The sequence below is a fragment of the Tympanuchus pallidicinctus genome, unplaced genomic scaffold, assembly GCF_026119805.1.
Source record: "Tympanuchus pallidicinctus isolate F22 unplaced genomic scaffold, pur_lepc_1.0 scaffold21, whole genome shotgun sequence".
In the NCBI taxonomy this organism is placed as follows: domain Eukaryota; kingdom Metazoa; phylum Chordata; class Aves; order Galliformes; family Phasianidae; genus Tympanuchus; species Tympanuchus pallidicinctus.
In genome coordinates, this window is record NW_026294733.1 from 6,890,380 (window position 1) to 6,916,342 (window position 25,963).

General features: G+C 38.8%; 1 long non-coding RNA gene across 3 annotated transcripts in view; it reads left to right on the plus strand.

Moving 5' to 3' along the window:
- The window catches only part of LOC128081593 (uncharacterized), a 70,579-nt gene that overhangs the window by 24,222 nt on the left and 20,394 nt on the right, over positions 1-25,963 (plus strand). For 2 of the 3 annotated variants that reach the window (XR_008207280.1, XR_008207281.1), the window contains one exon: positions 21,728-21,834. This is a non-coding gene — a long non-coding RNA (uncharacterized LOC128081593). Of the gene's footprint in view, positions 1-8,800; positions 8,887-21,727; positions 21,835-25,963 lie in introns of those variants that run through there. The other variant, XR_008207282.1, reaches the window with a different exon arrangement.

A 25,963-nucleotide genomic window follows, 5' to 3' on the forward strand; every position in this document is an offset into this window, starting at 1 on the left:
TTTCCTCTAGACAAGCAGAGGCTATGATCATTACTGGACATGTTTTCATGTTGGCCCAGCACTTGTTCTGGTGGTCTTTACTGCATCAGACTTACCTACATAATCCTTGTACTGCAATGGAAACAGCACTACTCTTGTACTTGGGAGGGTTTTGTCACTGCAGCTTGACTGCTTTGCAACTTAATTTTGTAAGCAGGAGAGTTCAAGAGGAGTCTTTCTGCTGCCACTTCCTTTGATTCTCAGAACTGTTCTTATCACCTGTAAGACTGAAGTGTCTTACCTACCTGATGTATTTATCTGCAGAATCACATTCAGAGAACAGTCATGTAATAAGGCTGTGTACTTAGGGTTGTAGTTTGTGTAGTTACATAGTAGTGTACAAGGGGACAGTGTCATAGGATTCCATAACTCTGATATTGCTGGATACTTCTGAAGGTATATAGAAACTTAAACTATTGCTGATAGGAAGCATTTTTTTGTCTCTTTTCCCTATTGTTATACTTTTTACTTCTCAAAGTTAACTAGAAGCGTTACTCTACAGCACTGTTCATGCTGTTACATAGTTGTACTGGATCAAACTGGAGATATGTACTGTTTCAAAGACTGCCAAAATCTAAATTAGACACCTGTGGATTTGAGGACAGTTTCATTTATTGATAGATGCAAAGATCTGTGGAATAGCTGCCATTCCTTGAGATAAACCTACTGGAGCTGAGACCTGAATCTGGCCTTAAGCTCTAGTGTATTGTGTGTGTGCATAGATTTTCTACATGCATGCATGTAGAAAAATCTTCCCAAAGCACTCTGGGCAGGTTTCGGGGCACTGCAGTTGAGTTAATGCTGTTCATAATACTGCTCAGTAAGGTGAGGTTGTTGGGCACCATGCTGACACAAAAGATTGGATTAAAACTCTTCCTTTGGGTATTCTCTTTTAAAAAAGAAAACTTTTCTAGTAATGCTTGTAGTCTTTTCTTAGATAAAAGAGTGCCATCAGCCCAGTCCTTGTGCTCATCTTGAGTCCATCTGCTTTGTTTCTGTTTTATTCTTTACCACGTAGTGATATGTATTGTGTTCTCAGGAGAACAGGTCTATTACTGAGAGCTGTTAGTTCCACTTGGTATTCACCCTTTGGAAGCAATGGTTTGATGGGCTGCAGCATGGATTGTTGTATTAAGCAAGAAAATAACTTGAACTTTGCCTGTAATTACTTCGCATGCAGTCAGAATCTCATAGAGTTTCTGGCAAGCTTACCTTCAACTTCTACATAGACATTATTACAGCACTTAACATTTCTGTAACATGGTTTTATAACTTCAAATTGTTTTATAATTATTAGCTAATTAATTTCATACCATCCCTTTAAGGTCTGTTTGTTTCTGCTTGAATGGCTAGAGGATAGAGGATAATATGTGGCTTGAATGTTAATAAACACTGGAGTGGCATGCCAGACTTGTCTTTTGATCAAACTTGCTTTGCTATACTTGATTTCTGCTTAGCTAAAATGATTATTTTCAAAAGTGGTGCCAAAATGTAAGTTCTGAATTTACGTGGTCTAATTTTTCTGTTGTGTTGATGAACGCTTTCACTGTTGTGATAGTAAGTCAGAAAAATGCTAATGCTGCAATTACAAAATCTGACCATAATTATTAATTAAAGATATTATTTATTGATTAAAAGCTGTTAGATATATTTTTTAGCATAAATGGGAACTTTAGTGCTTTTAAGTCACTTCTTTGAGAATTTGATGGATGATGACAAACTCCCTCAGATTTGTCCTTACACTATTCAGTTCCTAGCAGAATCCACTGACAGCATACAAACTATGCAGACATTCTTATACCCCTCCATCACAGTCGGTCTCTCAGTTGTAGCTGGAAGGGATATTGAGAAGAGACATTCATGAGAAGGCTGAGGTGAGGGCAGAGTGCTGGTGGTGCTGATAGGCTTGGTTAGGCTTTAACCCAGTGGGCAGCTGACAGCCACGTGCTTGCTTCCCCCAATTGGACTGGGAGGAGGGAAGTGAGAACACTCTTGTCTTGAGATGAGAATATTTTAATGATAATGTAAAAGTTGCATGTTCAAGCAATCTAAGGAATTCATTGACTACTTCCCATCAGCAGGCAGGTGTTTAGCCATTTCCAGAGAAATAGGGCTTCAACACATGGAATAGTTAATTGGGAAAGCAAATGCTGTAACTCCAAATGTCCCTCTCTTTCTTGTCCTTTCCCACAGCCTTCACTGCTAGGCGTGATGCCATGAGGTCTGGGATGTCTCTTTGGTAAGTCTGCGTCAGCTATGCTGGTCTTCCCGTGCACACTCAGCCCTCTGCTGCCAGGTGGTGTGAGATAGAGAGGCCTTGGTGTTACTCAGCAGTTACTAAAGTTACTAAAAGTGCTGCTGGGCCAACAGCACTTTATCATCACAGATTCATAAAATAGCACCATATGAGCTACTGTGAGGAAAATAAACCAAAACCAGTACAGGCTGGTTCTGCTCAGTTACTGCATTATTCTTTGTGATTGGAAGTCAGCTTATAAGTCCTTGTCTTTTAGAAATACCTGTATATGTAAAGAAGTAAACATCAAACTCACTTTGATACATTCTGTCAACATCTTTGTGCTTTTAATATAGAATATTGACTTGTATTCAGCCTTTAGGGATTGGGAAATGTGCTTTTATACAAGTGGGTAGTGCTGTAGTGCTGCAGAGGTCAAACTGCCACAGCAGCTGTGTAAGGAAATATTAATTAAAAGAAAAAACTAAATTCAAACCCTCATGAAACGTACTGCTGAAATATACACCTATAATTTGCAGGAGATTTACAGGAAAAAAAAGTGATTTTATACACGTGGTGGTGTGGGATTTTCCATTATTTATTATTGATGTGTGTATATATGTATGTAAATATATGTATATATCAATAGTAGGTAAGTTTTTTTGTATGATTAGCATGAATTTTATCCTGGTGTGTCCCTCGCTCTTGAAAACTGACAGTGTTTTTTCTTCTTTATGTAGAATTTGAATGTCCTCAGAACTTGAAACATTGTAGTCTTCAGCTTTCTACAGTGCAGTAGAATTACGATTTCAAACAGGCATTTGAGTTGGTAACAATGAAACTAGTGACTATTTTTCTAAGACTTAAGATGACAGGAAGACAGATGCGCTACTTGATAGGAAGAGAAAAGCTTAAGGCACTCAGTGAGACTAAAAGGAATTGTATTAAATGTGTTTTAACTATGGAGGAAAGACAAGGGAAAGCAAGAGGATGTACTGACTTGAACAAAGTGACTACGCAGTTGTGTTTACTATTGAAAAAAGTGTTTCGGCAGATAAGCTGCAACTTGAGTTTCTGGGGAGTAGTTTGAGTAGGGACAAAGCATCATTTGATATTCTTCTGTCACAGGTTTTTGAAGGGTCACCATGTTGTGAATTTGGGTCAAGGACCTGAGTGAGTAAGGAGGCCTCGTTTATCTTCAGCCAAGGTTGAGACAACAGTTGTCAGTCCACTTGACTCCAGCTGTGAAGTGAACCATTTACTTAGTTTTAGTAATGATTTGAGAGGCTCATCTATAACATCACCAGTACTTTTCAGTGCAGCAATCTGTCCACGTCTCCAGGAAACTATCAGGAGAAAAGAGAAAGGAGACCAAAGTGTGCAAGAAGGCTCCTTTTGTTTCCTCTCAGTTCCTTCATATCAAGACACCTTGGAATCTCAGGGCTGATTCAAGAAGGTCGTGTGATTGTGATTGTCTTGTCCTGCAAAGAAGTCCTATCTTGTTACATTAAAATAGCTGAAACCTATACATGGTATGCACATGCTCTGATCTCGTGCAGAAATTCTTCTGTGAACATGGGTATTGATTATGCTGTCCCTGCTTGTTTTGTCTAATTATGTACAAATATCTTCCTCAGAAATATTCCCAGTTCTCGCTGACATAAGCAAGAATTTATGAAGGTCACCTCAGCAGGGCACAGCTTTTTCAGATATAGCTGTGGAAATCCCTGAGCAGACAGCCCCTGGCTGCTTTGGAGGAAAGGCAAAGCAAATCTGCGTTGCTGTCTGTGTAAGCTGCCATTATAGTTCGACTGCATCCTTGTTATGTTCTAAGCAGACAGAGAAACACTTAGGTTGATTTGAGCTAATTGAGTTGATCAAGTGTTGCCGATTAGTTCAGTTTGCACAAAGTCCCACTTGTCCTTGTCTTCACTTGGAACAACAGCAGTGCTAGCAAATGAATTACTGCATCAGAGCTCTTGTTGAAGATTGAGAATAGAGGGCTGTACTTTTCTATGTGAGAAGACTGACAGGCTTTTTTAAAAATTTCTCGCTTCTGAAGTTTAAAGGATCCTTAAGGCCCTTTTAACTTACTTCAGAATTGTTTCTTTTCTGTAGGCTACCAGTGTCCCAGATGAAGAGCTTGCTGCTGCTGAGTTGCTATTGTATGCTACATTTGTCTGTTCTGCAGGTGTCAGTATTTTAGTGTATGCTAATTTTATTTTTAATTTATGTTAATTTTGCATTTATACTTTTTTATATACATGGCTCTGTTTGCCACATTCTAAAAACTTCACTAAAAAAATCTTACATTTGCAGTATATTCTTGCTCTTCTGAGCTAATGCATGCAGAAAGGAAGTGAAAAGCACTTTAACAATATTAATGAGAAGCTGTACAACACCTCAAAGCATGAGAGAGAGAGTACTAATGCTCCTATTTTACAGATGGGGTAGTTGAGTCAAGAAGGCTTGAGTGTTTTGCTGTAAGTTATGCAGGAATATGAAGTTGAAGATGGAAACAGTGGCAAAATATATATTTGGATCAGGTTGCCTAGAAAGGCTGTGGATGTTCTGACTCTGGAGCACTCAAGGCCAGGCTGGATAGGGCTGTGAGCAACCTCGTCCAGTGGGAAGTGTCCCTGCTTATGGCAGGGGTTTGGAACTAGATGATCTTAAAGTTCTTACCAAACCATTCCATGATATTATCCAACTCTAGTCCAAATCCTGTTGTGATGGACCGTGAGTTCATGATTTCCTGGCTAAGGCTGCCTGGTTCTGATGTCTGCACTCATATATCATGAACCTTCTGTACAAGTTTAATTTTCCTGACATAGTTCTGAATAACAAATAGCACAAAGTATTGCTGTTTTTAAAGCTAGAGCAAGGGAGGCCTTTAAAACTTGAGTACATTAAAACCAGAAGTATCCATACGCATCAGAGAAATATTCTTTCAGAAGCCCTTAGCTGTGTTGGGATCATCTGAGGAGAATGATGCATGGGTGTTTGCCTGGGCTGCCTTACAGCAGGTGGGGTGCTTACTTATCCTATTCTCCCTTGGCTAAGCTGGAATTAAAGAGTTTGGGTTGCAGCTGTCTGAATGCAAAAGCAAATTGACTGAAGTAATTTTATTTTTGTCCGTGTTTTCTTTTCTTTTTTTTTTTTTTCCCCGTGCAGATTCCTCTAGATGATGACAAAACAAGCTGTTCTACAATATTTGAAAATTGAAATTTGTCTTGCAACCACAGCACCAATGGAACAAAGATTCTGTTCTGAAAGCACCTTTGAATCGCCTTAAAAATCTGTAGTGTTTTTGCAGTGTAGAATTAGCCTGTCTTCACTAAGGTACAGATAAATATATAAGTGCTTTTTAAATCTGTAGCTATGAAAGGAGCTGGTATGGAAATAGGTAAATGCAGTAAAACTCTTCTGTAGGTACAGAACAGAAATATGGTCTTGTGCATAAAGCTGGATTTTTGTGATCTTTACTCATGATGATAAGAACTTGTGTGTTGATTTATATTTGTCAATTCAGTGGGACTTCCAAGGAGACCAGTACTTGTACAGGGGACCTAATTTTGCCTTTCAGATAAGCTTTGAAGTCGTTAAAGAAAAGCTCAAAAAATAAGGTAAAATTTTAACTTCTACTTTGGAGAGGAAAAAACCCATTCCAGTAAAAAATGTTATTTTTGATAAAAACAAAAACAATTGCAAAGTGATCTGTACTTCATGTATTCCTTTTTTCTTTAAATAAAAAAAAAAAAAAGCTTCTATTCCTTTGCTACCAAATGTTTCTGCTGAAAATAGAGATATATTGAAGCCTCATGAGAGCTAACATTTGGTTATTCACTTTTTCCTACTGATAACTGTGTTCCCCACGTTGCAAAATGTTTAACCACCATTAGCATTGTGGGAAAAGCAATCTATGCTTTTAAATTTTTGAGAAATATTTTGGTTCTTCTCCAGTTACCTATCTGGATAACAACAATATCTTGGCGTGTTATTTCTCCTTTGTTATTGCAATACTTCTTCCTCTGTTTTAATCTCTAAAAAGTTCTGCTTCCATGTTTATGAGTAGTGCACTTCCTTAACCTTTTCTTCAAGTTCATTGCCTTTGAAATATATTTTTTCTTGTTTTTTAGCATTTTGACAGCATTCCTTGCATAGGCACTATTGCTGTTTCTGCTTTATGTCATCAAAACTTCTGTGGGTGCTTTTATGTCATCTTTTGTATGGTGACATGGGAGACAGGAATGTGTAGAAAAAAGTAGTGCTCATCCATGTGAGCAAATGGGACATGGCCACATTTCTTCTGAGAAGATGAAGGAACCCTCAGGGGTTGGCCTTGCCCTTGTTACTGCTACAGGAGAATGGGAAGAGAGGAAGTGTGTCTCCAGGATTCTGGTTCAGGACGCAGATAGACTTGGGTGTTAGGACTATTTCTGATCGTCTTTGACCCATGGAAATGACTAACTTTGCCTACCTGAGCAGCATGTTGTTGCCTATGTAATGCTGGGAGTAAAACAAGTGTACTGAGAATTTGGAGAAGAGTTGAGGTCTGCTTAGAAAGCCGTGGTCCAGGGTCTGAGAATTCTTATATTGCTTCTTGCTTGCAAAGGCAAGTTTACCCAGCATATCCTCTTACACTTCTGTGAAATATGCATAGTTGTATCTGTTCAAGACCAATTGAAAAAGACTTTGAAAACATATGGGTTTAAGCAATACTTTCTGCATATAACTGTAGCGTGCCTCAGAGCGCTGTATGTTGAAATCACCATATTTGTGGTATGTGGTTTACCATATGTGGTAAACATACAGCACTCCAGATTACCCTATAAATAGAGCTGTCACTGGACAGGAGACGTATTTAAATTTATTCTAAGCTTGATCTTTCTGAGTTTTGGAGGTTTTTTCTTACGAAAAGTTTTTATTAAGGTCCAACAAACTTATTATGGGAGAGATAGTCTCTAACAGCAGGGAACTTGTCTAATCTGGTAGAAGCACTGTCTTACATATCACTGTGCCTAGTCAGTACTCTATTATTGCAAGTTAAGTAGTTGGCTACAGTGTCCTGCACATGGGGTATTAGAAGGGTTGTTACCTAATTTCCTCAGCAATAATGGTATGAACAGTATGCATTTTTTTTTTTATAAAAAGCTAACTATTGCTTCCACTGAGTTAATATTTCTTCTATATAAAGATAGCACCTGGGAGACTGACTTATAAATCAACATAAAATTAAATGGAAAATGCAATGTTGTGGAAATCTAGATTTTATTATAGAGCTGGAGACCTTGACTCAACCTGCACACCAATTTCAACTTAGTAGTAGTCTTAGCTTAGAGAAGAGAAGGCTCTGGGGAGACCTCATTGTGGCCTTCCAGTACTTCAAGGGAGTGTGAACAGGAGGGGGAACGGATGTTTACAAGAGTGGATTGTGATTGGATGAGGGGGAATTGTTTTAAACTGAGACAGGGGAGGTTTAGTTTAGATATTAGGTGGAAGTTTTACATTCAGAGGGTGGTGAAGCACTGGAGAAGGTTGCCCAAGGAGGTTGTGGAGATGTTCAAGGTCAGGCTGGATGTGGCTCTGGACAGCCTGGTCTGGTGGCTGGAAACCCTGCCCATGTTAGGGAGATTGAAACTAGATTATCATTGTGGTCCTTTTCAACCCAAGCCATTCTATGATTCAATGACTGTCATGTTCTTTATTAAAGTCAGTTGATGAGGGGGAGTACAACAACCACCAATATGCAACAAAGAGCACTAAAATAGAGTGAGAGAAAAATGAAATATATACTTCTATTAGATATATTTTGTTCCTTTGCTTCATTTTTAATTTTCAGATGATCCATCCCATGTGGAAAGCACATTGGTGTGTATAATATGGAAATAACGTGTTGGTAGCATAAGGGTAAAATAATTTAAAAAAATAAATAAACAGCCACAAACTAACAAAATATCCTGCTTTAAATATGCCATTTTCAGAACAAATAGTTGTTTTTTGGGAGAATCAAATAGGTTTTTTTGGGACATTGGCCCCAGTGAATTGGTTTGATTCGCACCTTCATATTTCGGAGCAATAATTTGACTTGTGAGCCTGCTAGACAAATGATGGTAAGCTGCTAATCTTTATGGGAGCTTGTTCTTCTCAGTTTACAAGTGGGATGAAAAGTTCAATCCAACCGTAATGTTTTAATAAATAGTAAAAGCAAATAGAAAAAAAAAAAAGATAAATCTATATGGGAATCAAGAGCTTTTTGACATCTCAAAGAAATGCCAATAATGGCAGTGGAAATGTCATAAGTCAAGCCTATAAAACAAAAATCTGATGTTAGCTGAAGATCTAAGTTAGCCTTCTTTTCCTGGGAAAAGTAAGAAGCTGCTGCTAGTAAAAGAAAACATTATATCTGTAATGGAAATGCAAGTCATGGCTTGGACCACTGATTGAACACCTGGTGGGAAGGCAGGGCCAAGCCAGGGAAGCTCAGGTGTATGCAATGCAGCTGAATGACTGGAAGGGTTGGACCCGGATCCTTTCCAGACCTCATTTAAGGGTTGGCAGTGAGGTAAGAGTGTTTTGCTGAAGATCTTTGTACCTGAGGCCTTCTGAAGGTAAGCAGCTTCTTCCCTTTATTTTTGTTCCTGCTGCTGTTGTGTTTGAGTGAATCCTCACTCACTGCTGCCTGGTGCCTTGCTGCTCTGCTTTCATTGTTGCACTTTCCATTGTGTTTCAACATCACGTCTACCTTTACAGTAAAGAAATTAGTCCTCTGAAGGCCTGGGTGCATTCTCTAACTGGCTTTTAGAATCTGCACCTGAAGTGAGCATAGTAAAAATTTATTATCTTTGAGAAGACCTTCTAGGGCAAGGCCTATGTGCAGCATGAGAACGCTCAAAGGCTTTCTCTTGGATAGTGCCATGGCTTCAAGTGGACTTCTTCATGATGCAGGACTGCAGGAGCTTGCCTTAAGTTTAATTACCTCTTCTGGGTGCAGCTTCTTGATTAAAATATGTACGTATACATACATACATACATATATATGTATATATATATATATATATATATATATACACATACATTTGTGAAACTCTGTACTGATCAGTCAGTGGCTTGTTTTAAAACTGCCCTCATCCAGAGGTTTAAAATAATCTTTAAGATCTGTAAGGCAAGAAGAGGAACTAGCATGTAAGAAAAAGTGTCAGCGTAATGAACTTTGGAGACTTTTAACTGGATACTCAGGGGAGCTGAAGAGGAGGAACTTAGTCCAGAATTATAGGACTGTAAGGCTGGGAGAACCAGAGAGACCAATAGGAAGAAGTGCACAGTGCTTCTTAAAATTATTTTCTGACTTTCAGTACATAAAACTGTACAGAACAGAAATTCTTTCGCAGTGTGCCATCTGTTTTTCAGCTGCACCAGTGTGACAGGTCGCTATATCACCTGAGCATTAGATTGGGGAATTCTACATCAATTCTAAACCATCCCAAACTGCAGAGAGGGGGACATAGACTTCACCAGAAGAGACTGTCCTTGGCAGTCCTTGCCCTCCTGCTATGCCAGTAAGTCTCCAGAAGCCCAGGAAATTCTCAAGAGATTGTCTGTGGCAGTAGCCACAATAACAAGTTTTTATACAGAGGGAAAGTGTTTGGGTGACATACTCTGGTTTAACTTGAAGCTGTAAGCAGTCCTGTATCCTGTAGGAAGGAAGAAATTCTATCCAGATGCATACAGAAGCTGAGGTCTGTGGTTACTTCCTTGCATTTTTCAGTTAATTACCAAACCAAATACCATGATTCTAGCTTGTGAGAACAGAATAGGATAGCAAGCAGGGTCTTGAAGGCAAAGCTGCTGAGATATTGAAGGTGGATAGCCAGAAGGCAAGTCACGTGCCTGTAAGGACATTGCTCACTTGAGTGTACAATATGTTAACTACATCTGGATTTAGCATAATCATCCTTGACTAATATGAGGAGAAGGGAGAAGGTTTAAGTGCTGAATAAATAAATTACTTAATTACATGTTATCAGAGAGGAACAGATGGTCAGTTTAGTGTGTTTTCTGACTGCTTACACTTTCAAGAGAGGATAGATTTGCATTGATTCTTGTACAAATGATTTCCCAATGTCAATAACTCATCTATATATACATTGAACAACCTGCTACTGTTATCTTTGAGGTGTATCTTGCTAGTGCCTGTTTTTGGTGTCTCACTGTTATCAGGAATTTACATTTCCTGAAGTTTTTCTCTTTTCCTCATACAGTAACTGTGTTTAATGCTTGTTATTCAAAAAGGTGGAGAATGGCTCAAGGTACCACACCAGAAGATGGTGGATGGCTGTCATGGATATCATGTAAAATAACATCATCCTGAAGCTGTGTTAAAATAATAATTTGCAATTCAGGTTTCACTGAAAGAAGTTGATTTCTTGTTCTTTGGAATTTTTCTGGGAAAAAAAATCTGACAGCCACCAATAAGTGCCTTTCTCAAGTTCTTGGATTCAGGTACCAGCAGGCCATAGCAGTTGGCTTGACCTACTCTTGTTACAGTTTTTAAGCTGTGGTTAAAGGTGGAGGTTTCCATATGAAAAGTGAGACAGGGACATGGTCTGATGTTTTTCTTTGGAACTGAGATGCATCTCCCCTGCATTTTTGGGTGAAAGGTTTCTATGAGTTTGTTGCAGCATCTGCCTTTCAGAACTTTGCTGTAGACTAAACTTGGTGTGGTAGAATTGAGTGCAGGTGAGTTTTTTCTTCAAATCTTTTTCATTTCACTTTACCAATCTTTTCCTCATGAGAGATAGTATGGGAAAATTAATTGGAAACAGTGCTTCAGTTTTAGTACATTATTCTTCCTCTAAATGAGGAGGAACAAACCAGAATTTATTTTTGTATTGTAGTACTTCATTAAGAGAAAATAAACAGCAAAATGGAAATTCCCTCATGTTTTGAAGATAACAGCAATACAGAACAGGATCGTCACTGTCTTCTCCCACAGCACTAAATACTTTTTTTATCACCTGTTGCTTTTTTTTGAAAGTAGCACTTGTACATCCTTGCTCCCTGTGAGTGAACATCAAAAGTGAACACAGTAACAAATGTTTGAGCAGAAATGTTCAAATGCTGAGTTTGAATTCAGAGTCCATTCTCAGAACTAGCTTGATTCATTAATATTTAGCTTTCTTGTATTAATCACTTCTTCGCTTAATATTTGTTTCAAGATTTTTTTCTATAACATTTTTTAATAGTTTGGATTCAATTCTGAGCTAAAATCTGATACAGAATTTAGAAAAAGGAATTAATTACCAGGAAAGCATTGGGCAGGAATAAGCGCTAATACCAGATAATCGTACTCTTGTCAGCACCTTTAACTCCCCTAGTTCTGCTCCTTGACATGAGTATTGTGGCCCTGAACATGAGGGAGGGCCTTAATATTCAGGACTGATGTATGCTAGGTACATGTGGCTGGTATATTCCTGTTGTCTAGTGTGCCTCAAGACAACACCATAAACACAGAGTAGCATTTACTATCATGAATTAGATTAATTCATTTGTGTGATGGACTCTTAACTGAGTTTGTGTTCCTGCATTAGCCATGGGAATTGGACTAGATAATTTCCAAAGGTCCCTTACAACACCTATGATTCTATGATTTAACTGAAAATGGGATTATATCAATGAGTAACAGGAAGAGGAAAGCTCTGTTAGCTACTGTTTGCAACAAAAAGTTCTTCAAACGCCTTGCTTGGTATTAGATAAACGTTAAAATAGAATTTGCTGTGACTTTTAATTGGATGACACAGTGGATTTCTGAGTTGTATCCAACGGGCGATGAGGAAGCATTCTGTTGTTTGCTACTTTTCTCTCCCCCTCCAGTTTTATATAACTGACAGCCTTCAGTCTTGTCAATTGCAAAATACCCAAGTAGGGAAGGAGGTAGGGAGTGTGGCAACTTTGAGTCTCAAAACAGCTTTTGAATGGTGAAAGACAGATAGGTTGTCTGTTTTTTGATAGGAATGTGTTGAGGAGAACATACTGAGCAGCTAATGCCCCAGTGAATCCACAAGGACTTAGAGTGACTTGACATGTCAGTGAAAGCTGTCAAACTCCTATCAAAAGGACAGATCTCTGTGGGATTTGTATTCCTCGTGCCTGCCTTGGTAAGAAGGCTTCACAGCACTGGAAGGCTAGGAGTAGTGGAAACTAATGAAGAGAACACAGACACCTAAAATACAGTGAAGCATTGATAGTAGTCTGTGAACTCCAGTCTTCAGGACTCTCAAACTTTTTTTTATTCTAAAATTCTAAAAATCTGCATACAATTTGAATGAAATTGAATATGTTTCAGAGCTCAAGCAGCATGTCTTCAATCTGAAGCAAAATGGAGATGAATTTCAATTAGATGTTCCCACTATAATCTATCTCCACCTGTAGTTTTCATCAAAATTGCAACTAAATGTGAAAAAATACATTATCAGGATTTGCCCACTAGCAGCAGTATGCCTATTCTTTTTTTAAAAGGAGAAAAGGAAAATAATTAGCCTGATGCATGCGTACACTCATGCAAATAGATGTATATAAGAGCTTCTAACAGCGAATAACTTCAATTGTGATGGGTAATTTGTATGGGGCTTATAAGTAGATCTGTATGTATGTGTTATGTGAATGTAATACATCTAATGGTTTACATTCCTTTCATCTTTGTGATAATGATACAGATTACTAATTAGGTTGATAAAGCAAAGCGTTTCATAAGAGGTATTGTGATGGTTGCAGAGTAGTCAGCTATGCAAAAATGTCAGTTTTGTAGTGATGATTTGTTCTGAGCTTCATTTGATGGTAATTTCTTACACACCAACTCACAAACTGAATTCTAGAGCAGCAGTGTTACCTCAGGCTTACTGCCTGCTCACAGTGCATCAATGGCAACGACTTGCTGCTGCAGTGAAGTTCTTCTGCCTTTCTGGAGCTATTGGTGTACTGGGATGTTGTGATGCTCTGCACTGAACATCGCCCTGCTATGGCTTCACGTGCATCTGGTGCCTAACACGCGTCATTTTCTCAGTCGGGAAGCTCCACACAGATGATGATAAGATAGATTGTTTTCATCCTTTACTGCTGATTTATGCAAAGATCTTAAAGATCAGTGTGCACATGACACACAGTTCTTAAACGAGCTGTTATCCAGGCTTCTGTTTCAAGTGGTACCAACTTCAAATACATGTTGAGAGAACTTGGTATCTTGTATTCATAAGATGGCAGTTTTGTTAATTGGTTTCATATTGATTTGGTAAAAAAAAACAACAATGACAACAACCAAAAAACAAAAGTTCTGTTAGTACCAGGAGTGCTTGCTTGTCTGTTGTCTTTTCCTATGAACGTCATTAGAGGTGTAGCTTACTGCCCTTCCCCTGTCTTAGGAGTTTAGGAGTGTGTACGTGTAGTATGTTAATACTGTTGAGTTTCTGTGTGATTTTGGTTGGAGCACATGGGACTTAATAGTATTATCTATGACACAATGCTTAAGGAGAAAAAAGTGAATTACTGAATACTACAGTGCTGTTCAATGAGTGTGGTGTATTCAGATCAGCTGTGGTGATAGGAAAGAAGGGTGAACTTAGCTTTGGCTCTGTGTTGAGAGGAGAAGAGTAACTGTTGGGCTGTAATGTGTGGAGATGGAGATATTCAATTAGGTTAATGAAGTGTTCCCTGTTCAGAGAGACTTGACAGAGCTCTCAAGTTTGATGGTGATTTCTGTTTAGAAGGATGGGGAGTATTAAGTGGAAGATGTAAATTGCTGTATTTTAGGGAGAGACTCTGGGTAACTTTGGAGTGCTGCGTAAGCGCTGCATGGGAGACTGCATCACATCTCACGTAGGAGTAAGTTTTTGGATTTTAGTGTAGTTTGTTTTTCATGTGCCTGATAAGGAAGATGGAGCTGACTCTCTCTGCTTCTGAATAAGCTAGCACTTAATTTCAATCTTCTTCTATTTTCATTGTGGAACTTAAGAAAATGGCGTGTCCTTCTACTTGATATCACAGGATGAATGTTTAGTTCTGGGCGGCTGCTGTTGAGACACTAATCTTTCCATCCCTCTTTCCTCTGTGATAAATACAGCAGCCCCACTGATGGGTCACTTAACTGGAAGGTCTTATTTAGAGGAGGGGCATGGTGCAGGTGCAGAGTGCTTGAATCATGGCTCTGCCAACTGCTGACACACACTGATAATAGACTTCTTGTCAAGCAACAGCTGTTGAGAAAAATCAGGTAAGCTTAAGTGAGTGTGTCTATCTTTAGTTTAGGCTGCTGTGAGCAAAATTCACCTGTGGGATTGTGGATTAAATGAGAAGAATTCACATTCCAGTGTATGCATGATAAACTTTTAGAGATGACAGGAACCTCAGTAATGGGGACTGGGGAAGCAGGAAGATAAGGCAGGCGTTCATCTTAGCTTTGCCATATGGAATATAGATGTTCAAGTTGTGACACACTGGCAGAGGGATGTTCGGGGTTTCTTTTGGATTCCAGGACTAATCAAGTGATCCCTCACAGGAGACATACATCAGGTAAAAGCAGGAAGGAGAAAAGAAAGGAATGAAAAAGTTAAAATGAAAAAATAAATTGTAGTTCTTGACTGCACCTAAGTAAGTAGTGGCAACCAAGTAGTTCTGGGGGGCCTTTCTGCCGATAATGAAGCTGTGTGTCTATCCTGCTGTGAAGGTTTTTCCCAGATACCCTCTGGGTGCTGCAGCCAGGTCAGAGTAAGCAGCTGCTCTGCTTCTACTGGGCAACAGAGCATCCTGCTGACTGTGGGCTGCTGGCCAACTGACCTAAGTTGTATGCTGGGGGCAAGTGATTGCTGCTTTTATACCTTTTCGTATGTTAAGTTTGGTCACTTAAAACTAGTTAAATGTGAATCTGGTTCATGATGAACTTGTGGGTATATCACCTCATTTTCAATGCCTGCTACCTTGTTGTCCTTGAGTTTATTCAGAACTTGTATTTCTTTTGTCTCTGTGAGTCGCCAGTGTCAGTGGAGTTTCACAGGGGTAGGGGATATTGCCAATCCCTAGTCTGTTATAGTGGGACTGGCACCTCCTGCATGCTGCAGGAATGTACATAGGGATTCTGCTCTTGGAGGACACCCTCAGCCCTGCCCCCATTGTGATGTGACTGTCATCAGCCCATTTTCCTTAAAGAATAATGCGTCAGTGGCGTATCTTCATTGAGTCAAATGTTGCCTAGAAAACCCTATGCAAACCAATAGTAAGGAAGCAAAGTATGAAATCAGAGGCCCTGAGGCAGCACTGGTAGTATATAGTGATGGCTTTCATGCTGCCCTTCAAATTAAAGATTTAATAATAATAATATATAGCACAATCATCTGGCTGAGGGAGGGAAAAGAGCATTGCTACAGAAGCAATGAGCAGCAAGATTTTTCTGAGGCCGGAAGCTTAGTGGGAGTCAGAAAAACACTGGACAAATCTTCCAGAGTTAGCAGAGAACATATTTAAAGGATAAAGTGGGGCTTTAGAAGGAGTAGTAATTGTACACTTTAGATCAAGTTTTATTAGAGTTCATGAAGATCATGTCTGTACTGTTGCCTTTGAGATGTTTTCTATTCTCACTGGTGTACTGTTGGTATGCGATCAAATGAAAATACTGGAATAAGACAACTGTGCATCTAACTGTGTATATCATCTTCCTCTCTTAGCCTTGGGTTATGCTTTTAGGTTTTGATGTATCATATGGATGCATATATATTTTTCTCTTGACAAGTCATGTCAATAACTAAAGCAAAAATGGAAATCCTGTTTCTTTCACTTCATCAGTAAAAGAATGTCAATTGGAAATTACTTGAACCAAACACCCTTACACCAGTAGAAGAGATGTGAACTCAGTGATAACAACTAACAGGAGCAAGTGGGGAAGTATTAGCAGCAGAATGTAAATTAAGGTGTTGGTAGTGACTCATAAACACTAAGAATGTTCAAGTACAAGGTTAGACCTAAGTGCTCAAGGTAAAAAGAACTTTCTTGAGTTATTTCAAATGACCTACAAGTTCACAGCATGAATCATTGTGAAATGGGTTTGATGTCTCTCACTGTTGAAAACAAATTTCTCTCAAATCACCCTCAGCTATTAATATGCAGAATAAAGGGTGACAGAGGATGCCCCAGGTTGCTGGCAGTATGACCTGCATTGATGGTCTTAGCTTTCTCTGGAATGCATCTGAATGGATTTTGTTTAGGCAGAAATGATTGGGTTGGGTTAGCATTTCCTAAAAATCCTACTAAACTTTGTGTTATTAGAATAGGAACTGTTCTGTCTGGGTTTGGTACACAGAACTTATAAAAATAAGATCCAAATTTTGGTTGTTTCATTTTCTGTCGTTCCAAAATTGTGGCTAGTGAAAAAATGGATTTAGTGGATAAGTGTTATGGTGGTTTTTTAATTTTTCAGATCCGTAATCTGGTGTGTTTTTGCTACTAAGAGGAGAAAACAACTCCCAGTGAGAAAGTACAGGAAATTCAGTATGCTGCTATTGAAATGTTGGTACCAAGATTTTATTTCACTTTTGTCCTCTTCTTGTTCTAGATGATGTAGAAATATTTCAGACAGTTAAATTATAGGAAAAAATTAATGCTTCCTTTTCTTTGTCCTTCATTTGGGAGGGGGAAGGAAGTTGAATGGGAGAGATTTCAGTGATTCAAAATTTTGAGTCTTCCTTCCTAAATACAGGTCTCAAGGCCCGTGCTGTGTTCCTCAGGGGTTGGTGCTGTGTCCAGTCTTGTTCACCATCTTCATCAGTGACATTCATGAGGGGATAATGTCCACCCTCAGCAAGTTGGCTGATGTTATGAAGCTGGGAAGGATGGCTGACACACCTGAAGGCTGTGCTGCCATTCAGCGAGACCTGAAGATGGTTGGGCAGAGAGGAACCAGCTGAGGTTTAACAAAAGCACGCGTAGAGACTTGCACTTGGGGAGGAATAACTACATGCATCAGTATTAGCTGGGGGGTTACCTGCCTGAGTGGAGCTCTGCAGAGAGTCCTGGTGGACAACAGATTGGCTGTAAGCCAGCAGTGTGCCCTGGTGGCCGAGAAAGCCAGTACTATCTTGGAGTGCATTAAGAGCATGGCCAGCAGGTCGAGGGAGGTGATCCCACCCCTCTGCTCTGCCCTGGTCAGGCCTTGTCTGGGGTATTGTGTCCAGTTCTGGTCTCCCCAATACAAAAAAGACAGGGATCTCTTGGAGAGAGGCCAGCGGAGGGCCACAAAGATGATAAAAGGGCCTGGAGCATCTCTCCTATGAGGGAAGGCTGGGTGACCTGGATCTGTTCAGACTTGAGAAAAGAAGACTGAGAGGGGATCTGATAGATATTTATAAATATCTAGGATGCATAAGGCAGAGAGAGCATGGCCAGACTTTCCAGCAGTCTGTGGGACAGAACAGGGGGAAACAGCCACAAATTGAAGCATAGGAAGTTCTGCACAAATGTGTGCAAGAATTTCTTCACAGTAAGAGTGACACAGTACTGGAACAGGCTGCTCAAGGAGGTTATGAAGTCTACTTCTCTGGAGAAGTTCAAAACCCACCTGTATGCCTACCTTTGCAACCTGGCTTAGGGAGCCTGCTTTGGCAGGGGAGTTGGACTCGATATCTAGTAGTCCCTTCCAACTCCTTCAGTTTTGTGATACTGGGGTTCTGCTTTTAAATCTTCCTGCCTATAGTAAGTAACAAAAAAAAAAAAAAAAAAAAAAAAAAAAAGTGGTGGTTGTGGCTGTTGTTTGTTTTACATAATTCAGAAAGGCAGTTTCTTGATGCCTTCTGTCCTGCATGACAAACACAGGTCGGTTGAGAAATTCATTACGGGACCTAGTTCAATATAGCCTCTTCACATCTTGCAGTTGTTTTCAAATCCTTTAATCTCAGCACTTCTGAAGAGTTGATTTTGGCTCATGGCTCTTCTGCTGCAAGGTGTTTATTTAAACTGGCCAGCTCCAACAGTTAATGCAGCATCTCTGAAACTGCCAGTGAGCCTAAATTAAGTTGTCAGAGTCAACATACAGATCTAGTGAGCCTATTAAAATCTTAATAACTTTTAAAATTGAGCTCTGGGTAGCAAACGTTGTCCTGTGCATTAGATTTTGAGTAGATAAATCCATTAATCTGTGTTTTATTGTTTTCTTTTTTCTTTGTCTCCAAAAGTGGAGATAAAAGGAATTTTTAGAAATGCATTGCGGGCCTCTAATATTGGAATATCACAAAGGACTCGTCCTTGAACCGTATGCTGCTCATCCAAATAAAGGAAAACTTTCTGCTTTTTGTTGTTTCTCCATACTACGGGTGTTTGGATTTTTGTCCCTGAGTGAGCGCCTGTTGGTTTTAATGAGGCAATAGTGTGGAGAAAACAGCTGTAGTGCTTGTTTGTTGCCTATTGCTTCAGAGCCCGTAGTGCATTCTGAAGTTAGGAAAGGAGCTGTCAATTGCATTTATAATCAGCATTTTATTGTCTCATCTCAGTTCTGTGTGTGAGGACATTCTTTGAGTCCAGTAAAGTTATGTTTTTTTCTTCTTCTTCTTCTTTTCAATAAAGTGACACGTAACTGACAGGTGGCAATGTCTATGATGCATTGCTGTAAATTAGAATTTCCTCCTTCCATTTACTCTGAACTGGAAGGAAAATTCTTTTTCTGCAACAGTTCTCACGTAGCACTTAAGTTCTCCTTCATTAATAGATGCGAGTGGGAGGTCAAAATTGAACTTTTAATGGGAACAAAGTTGCAGCCTTAATTATGGAGGAAATTGTAGATTACTCATAATAATCAACTGAAATTTGAACGTTAAGTTTGACTGACAGAAAAACATCTGTCATTATTATTACTATGTGTAAGACCAAATCCATTTGCAGACAAGTACTGAGTGATTAGACAGTACTAGGGGAAGTAAAAGGACTTTTATGTGAAACTCCTTGTAATTCTTTTCTTTCAAGAAGGATAATTAGTGGCCTTTTGGATTTTCAGCCAGTTGCAAAGCTCTCTGAAAGCAAATTAAATAAAACTGAACGTGGTCATTTATGACAGCAGTAACTAAAATGAGCCCTTCTGCTCAAGTATACTGTGATCTTGGCGCTGTCTTTTATCTCAGTGTGAAATGAATATTAGCTCAGAATCTTTTATTTGTACACCAATTAATAACTAAAGAAAATGTAAAAGATGTGGTATGTATAACACATGTTTGTAATGAAGAACTAGAAATATAAATGTGTGTGATGCAATACAGTTGTCAGTTCCTCTAGGGTGGCATTTCAACGTGTGCTCTGATCTTTGCAGGGAAATGTAAAATGTAAATTCATTGCAGATAGCCAACAATGTGGTGACTTGAGGGAGTCAACACTGCTAACTATGGAGTATAGGCCAGTCTCCATGATAATGAAGTAAATGCTTTCAGCTGTGGTTCAAAATGCTGCTGATTTCTCAGAGTTACTTAAAGTAAATTTTTGTTCCTTAGTACTAAAGGATGAACTTGGCTTCAGGTCTTTAAAACAAGCAAGTATTGTCCACTAAGCAGTCCAGATGCCAGCACTTTGACGTAATTAAAAAAAATTAAAGCTCATTTGTCAAGAAATCTTAATCAGAAGATATTAACAACACTGCCTTTCTATGGTTTCTAGAATGGCAGTATGCTAATCTAATTGAGCACTAAGATATTTTTGTGTTTTTTTTCCCCACGTTTCTTCTAGTAACCAAAATAAGAATATCTGCAGCATTTGTGTCTTAGCAGACAGCCCAACCCTCTGCTTTCTTAGTTTTCAAATTTGTGTAACAATTAGTAGATAGCATGGCTCCTGTTTCGGGTACATGGAGCCTGTTTCGGGTACAAATGCACTACCTGTAGCTGATAAATTATGTCCAAATCTCTTAGAACCTAAGTATAAAACACTCTTTTGGTAGTGAAATAGGGCAGTTGATTGGAATTGAAGGAGACAGAAGTGATTAAGCAATTTGCCTCAGTATAGCTGTCCAGAGACTTCCTTTGCTACTTTTTAGTTATCCTCAAGTTCGGACACAGAAAACTATTCAGTGAAGGCAGGGGTGCCACAGATGAGAATAGTCTTAGCTTGACTTTAAGTGTGAGTGAGTTAGCTTGAGTTTAAGTGTGAAGTGAGATATGAGAAATTTTAGAAAAGTTAACTGTGTAACAGTTTGTGAAACAGAGTCTGCTAGCATTGCATAGCGCTTGGGGCGGGGGGAGGGGAAGTCCACAATTGATTGGAGGATCTCCAAGCAGCTTGCAAATATCCATTAATTAACTCTCAGTGGGTAATGACACAAAGATCATTTCACTTGTTTTGGAATCAGAAATGAGTTGCTGTTAATTTGTAGATCAACTTTGCTGCCATCTGTTAAAAGCAGAAAAGAATGTAGAGCTTAAGGAAAAAGCATTTATTTGCTGTCAGGACACCCATACACAGGATGTAACCAACTGAACTTGATTTTCAACTGGAAAAAAAAAAAAAATCCTTAGATACTTAGTTGTTGTGTGTTTATAAAGATCTTCATAGTCCAGATTTTGCATTGTCTGACTCTATATGTGAAGATGGGGCTTTCCAAACAGACCACACAGCCAGAAGAGGTCAGAAGTTACAAGGGACTTCTTTGGCTTCTTGAACCTCTGAGCCTTTGCTGTTTTTCAAATTACTTTATGGATGTCCATCCCCAGCTGCTGTTTTGGGCTGTCGTCTTTACACTACTGACATGCCACACATAAGCTTGCCTATCATTACTGTGATGCTTTGTGCATGATGAGGCTTTGTGCATGATGAGGCATTTAATGAGGCTCTATTTTTTTCAATTCATTGTTTCTCCAGAACTTTTGTCAGTAAATGTTGAAATCTTTAGTGAAGTAAGTAACTGACTGTGGCTTTCTGATTGCAAGAACCTGCAAAGGCATGTGCTTCTTGTCTCTTAAGGAAGTGATTGTGTGTTAATCACCCTAATTTTTTGCATGTGTAAGGCTGTTTAGTCAGAATTTGTTTTAGCCACTGTTCCTAGAACCATCACTTTACTACTCACAACATATCAGTTAAATTGGATGAAAGGTAAATTCTTATTATTTGAAAGTCTGTGTCAAAGTAACCAAAAAACGTTTAACACAAAATACTGTGCATGTTTTTAGTGAGGACTTAGGTCAGCTGCCTGGATAATATTTGATGTCAGCCAGTGTGAATGTGCAATGAAAACAATCTAATTTTCTCTAGAATTGAAGAACTCATGTCCTTGATACAGGTGAAGTGTTTTTTTGTTTAAATTGAGAATCACAGTACAGAAATGTGCAGCAGGTGTACGTTTTCTTTGTGTTTTTTTTTTTTTTTTTGGTTGTTTTTTTTGTTTATTTTCTACAGTCATTCACAGAAATATACATCTGCCTTCCTCTTCTGTTTCTCCAGGTTTGATTAGAAGCCTGCTATATTGTGGGGAGAACAATTGGGATGAAGTGTATGGTTATTACAACTAATCACAGGGGAAAATCCTGTTCCTGATATGATCTTTGAAGGTACAGGTTTTTTTTCTTGTGGTTTTTTTTTTTTCTTCTTTTTTCTCTGTGCTGCTAAGAGAAGCATCGATGTTCAACACATTTTAAGAATTGGAGGTGGGGAGAGGCACACACATCTCAAGTCATTGAAGGAAGGCAAATAAATATAAAGGTGCTTTCTTCAGGAAGTTAGAAAAATATGTAATAGCTGAAAGGGGGAGGATTGAATAGCTGTAAAAGTTCAAGTGAAATGATATGATAAAGATTCTGACTGCCTTTTAATGATGACAATTAAGATTTATGTTATCACTTTCTACTTGCTATTGACATTCATATGCTTTTTGTCAACTTAGTAATTCTCAACTTCAGTCACTTAAGAGAATTTTATGAAAAGATCTTCCCCTTGTTAGTGTGTGAAGTTGGATTTCTAATAAATCTACACTCCACAGTAGAAGTAAGCTGCCAAGCCATTTTGTTTTTAGCTCATACTATGGCAAATGTGGCTTGTTAAAATATTTTTTCAGACTTACAATATCCAAGTTCATCCATTCACCACTTGGTGCCACTCTGGCTTTACGAACTGCACTTTCACTGGCATCACAGTTTTTTTCTTCTTAGTTTTCGATGTATTGTCTAAAATACAAAACTCAGAACAACCCTCTTTCAGTTATGTTTCTCTGAGTCAAAGTGAACGGCGGCTGATGGACAGTTTTCTGATATTGCTCAGAATGGGAAGGATATGGTGGAATCTGTATTAGGGATTTAAAACTGAATATATGGAGAGATGAGAGTACAGCAGGTTTTTGTTTTCTAATGCTGCTGTCACTTCAAACCTGAAGCTAGACTAAAACATTTCAGTGATTGCTCCAAGTCTGTCCTTTTCCTGATGAGGAAGAGAGAGAGAGCTGTTGAGTGCATACAGGCATTTACACATAGATTTCAGAGAACTATAGCATGTGTTGCTTACTGTGTTTAATTACATCCTGTATAGCACGTATGCGTTCTTGGACTTTAGGATCTTGATCAGCAAAGTGTTGTGCAATAATGGTCTTTCCTCTGCAGACAATTCCATCTTCTTTGTTTTGTTTCTCAAGGTGTGCAATAATGTGTAAGGAGATGAGTAATCTTTTTCAAAGGGTACAAAGCAGTTGGAAGCCATGCTGATGCAAGAAATGTTTTCTGCACTTATGAAGTGAACAGTGGTCAGTTCTTAAAAAGTAAATGTCCTTATTTGCACATTGAAGACAGGATTCCACTATCTTTTTAAATGGTTGAGGAACTGAACTGGAACAGTTTGTGGCAATAAGAAGCTATTAGACTAGCTGGACAGGAAGTGTCCAACTTTGTATGGGAACATTAGAAGAGTCAAGAGAAGGGTAGGAGAAAAGCTGGTACTGTCATGCAAGAGGCTGTGAGTTCTATGTGTTTGGAGTGAAGAACTCAGAAAAAAATTGCATCTGGACTTCGGAGTGCAGGCAGGAGAAATGACCAGATTAAATTGAAGAAAGGATCGTGGTCAGGAATAAGAGCTTACAATGATTTTATGGCATGTCCTCTCACCCTCTTCCCTCTGTCCTATCCTTATCAGTCCACTCTGTTAACCTTCTCTCTGTTTACTTGGGCACTGCTTTGTACACACTTGATGTTAAAAGAGAGAATCTGGATCATTTAATTTTCCTGTAAGGTGAAGTACTGAGATCAGGTGTGTGGCTAATGAGCAGCAGGAAGTAATGTGTTCTGTAAAAAGATGTGAAATAAATGCGTATGGGAACAGAATAAAGTCTCAGAAATAACCTTAATTCCCATATCTGGCTGAACTTGCCAGAACTCCAAATCCCCAAAACAACAGATCAACTTAAAAAATCAAATTGTAAATCTTGAACCTGGATACTAGCTTAATAGCACTATTCCTGGAGTAACAACAAAGGGCCATTAGTGGTAAGAGAAATTAAGTTACTGTAAGAGAAGAATTGCAGTTATTCTTTTTCTGATACTACTCAGAATTGATGGTTCTGTCATAAATGCTTGTCTCTCTTGCTCGCACTCCTTCACAGTTAAGGCTTGATTGGAACTGCTTACGTCAGGTGAACCTGTCATCCCACCACATTATTATTACTTGTTCTACACATTATGTCACATACAACATTGTTCTGAAACGATATACCTCCATTGCAGATCCATGCAGAAGGGAAGAGAAATGTGGTACAGAGCAGGGTGTCTTGCACAGCTAGAATTTTTTTTTTTATTATTTTTTTACTTTTTGGATTAAATAAGTTGTCCTAGCTCATTGTGCAAACTGATCTATACAAGTTGGTGATAATTACAATTACATTGGGATGATCCACACAAGAAGGCCTGAAATTTTAGAACTGGAGAGCAGCTGTTGACGTAACTGGTGTATCAAAAGTTCAGCTTTAATGGTGAGCATTACAGAAGAGTGAGGTTCCATTTGGCTAGCACTCAGGAGAGACACAGGGTGGTGGTGCCAGATGGGTAGACATCTGCTCTTAAGGCCAGTGCTCCGATTATCTTTTGGAGTCTTCAAATCCTTTGACCACTTCCTTTTGACCTCACTTCACCATAATAGTGATGTAAGATCTTAGCATGATTAATCTTAATGGCCACAGCTGCACCCTGCTTATTACCACGACTACATTATTGCTTAACGTCTCTCATGACTGCTTCCACCTCTGGCTGTTTTACAATTATTTACTCTTAGAAAACCAGACCTAGGCTATCTTTAACACTTCTCCCACCTATGCAAAATAATAATAAAAATAATAATCAGGAAAAAAATATGTCTTAAAGCTAGTGTTATTTTGCCAGTTTTTGGAATAACTGCCACCATTCTGTGCTTCCTCTGGCTTTCTTTGAGAATCGGTTGGAATATGCTAATGCTAACACCTAGAGCAGTGGATGTGTTTTTGCAATGCTTTTTCTTGTTCTGTATGTACTGGATTTCACTTCAAAGAAGCAGAACCAAACTTCAACTTGTAGAAAACTTTAACAAAGAACACTAAGTACCATCTAAAAAATATCCTTGGTCTTGCCTCCACAAATATCCTTTAGCTAAAAGGAATGGAAATAAATTATAATTGTCTTAATTTTTTTTCTACTTATTCTTTTACTCCTTCAAAGCTTTGAAAGTTTTCCTTTCTCCTCCAATATCTTGAACAGGAAGTAACAAGTCTTTTGTGGGCAAATGTTGCCAAGATAGCAGGGAGGCAGGAATCTTGTTTTTTAAGTCGTTAATCATCTTAAACTTTTTAAAGTTGTGCGATGACAGAGCCACATTCACTTGTTTTGGGCTTCCTTTTGCTGAGCAAGTTAGTATGTGTCTTATGGAATGAACTATGGTGTGGGAATGGACAGATATTCTATGTACGCTGTATCCCTTTGGGAACTCAGATTCCTCTGCATTGTTCTGAAATGATGTCTAACAGAGTAGCTAGCAATATGTACATACATTGTAGTCTGTATCCAAGCTAACTTTGAAGGTGTTGAATGAGTACCAGAAATAATTTTTAATGCAGCAGCCCGTAAATCTTTGAGCTAAATTATCCTGCATAACTGTCTTGCTAGAGCTGGACTGCTTACCTGCCTGAACTAGTTTGCTTTAAGCAAATGTGGATTTCTGTACATGAAACTGAGATGTAAAGTTTAGACAGACTAGAGTATAGGTTTGTTTCCTTCTCTTTATTTTTCTCCATGACCTTCAGTGCAAAGCAAGGTATGCGCACAAAGACAAATGTGCCTAGGTAGCCATGTGTACAGACACAAGCTTTCCAGCACGATGAAGAAAGCTCAGGTTCTGAATTACCTTACTTTACCATTCTTGCATTCATCCCACTTTTTTGTACACATAGGTCTCTGTGGAGTCTTCACTGTAATTTTACAAATAAGAGCACAGCTCTGCTTTTTAAGCCACTACTGGATTTGCTGTGCTGACAATTACAAACTTTCAGGGGGAATAAATGAAACATTTTATGTGCAGAGAGGGAGAAAACTCACAGCATGTGCTTTTGATGATAAAAGAAACTAGGTTCCAAAGGGACTCATGAAGTCTGTCTGACTTTTTACAGTTGTGGTGACGAGACACGTGAAATAGCAGATCTTAACAATTGAAAAATAAAGTGTTCTTATAGGGTGT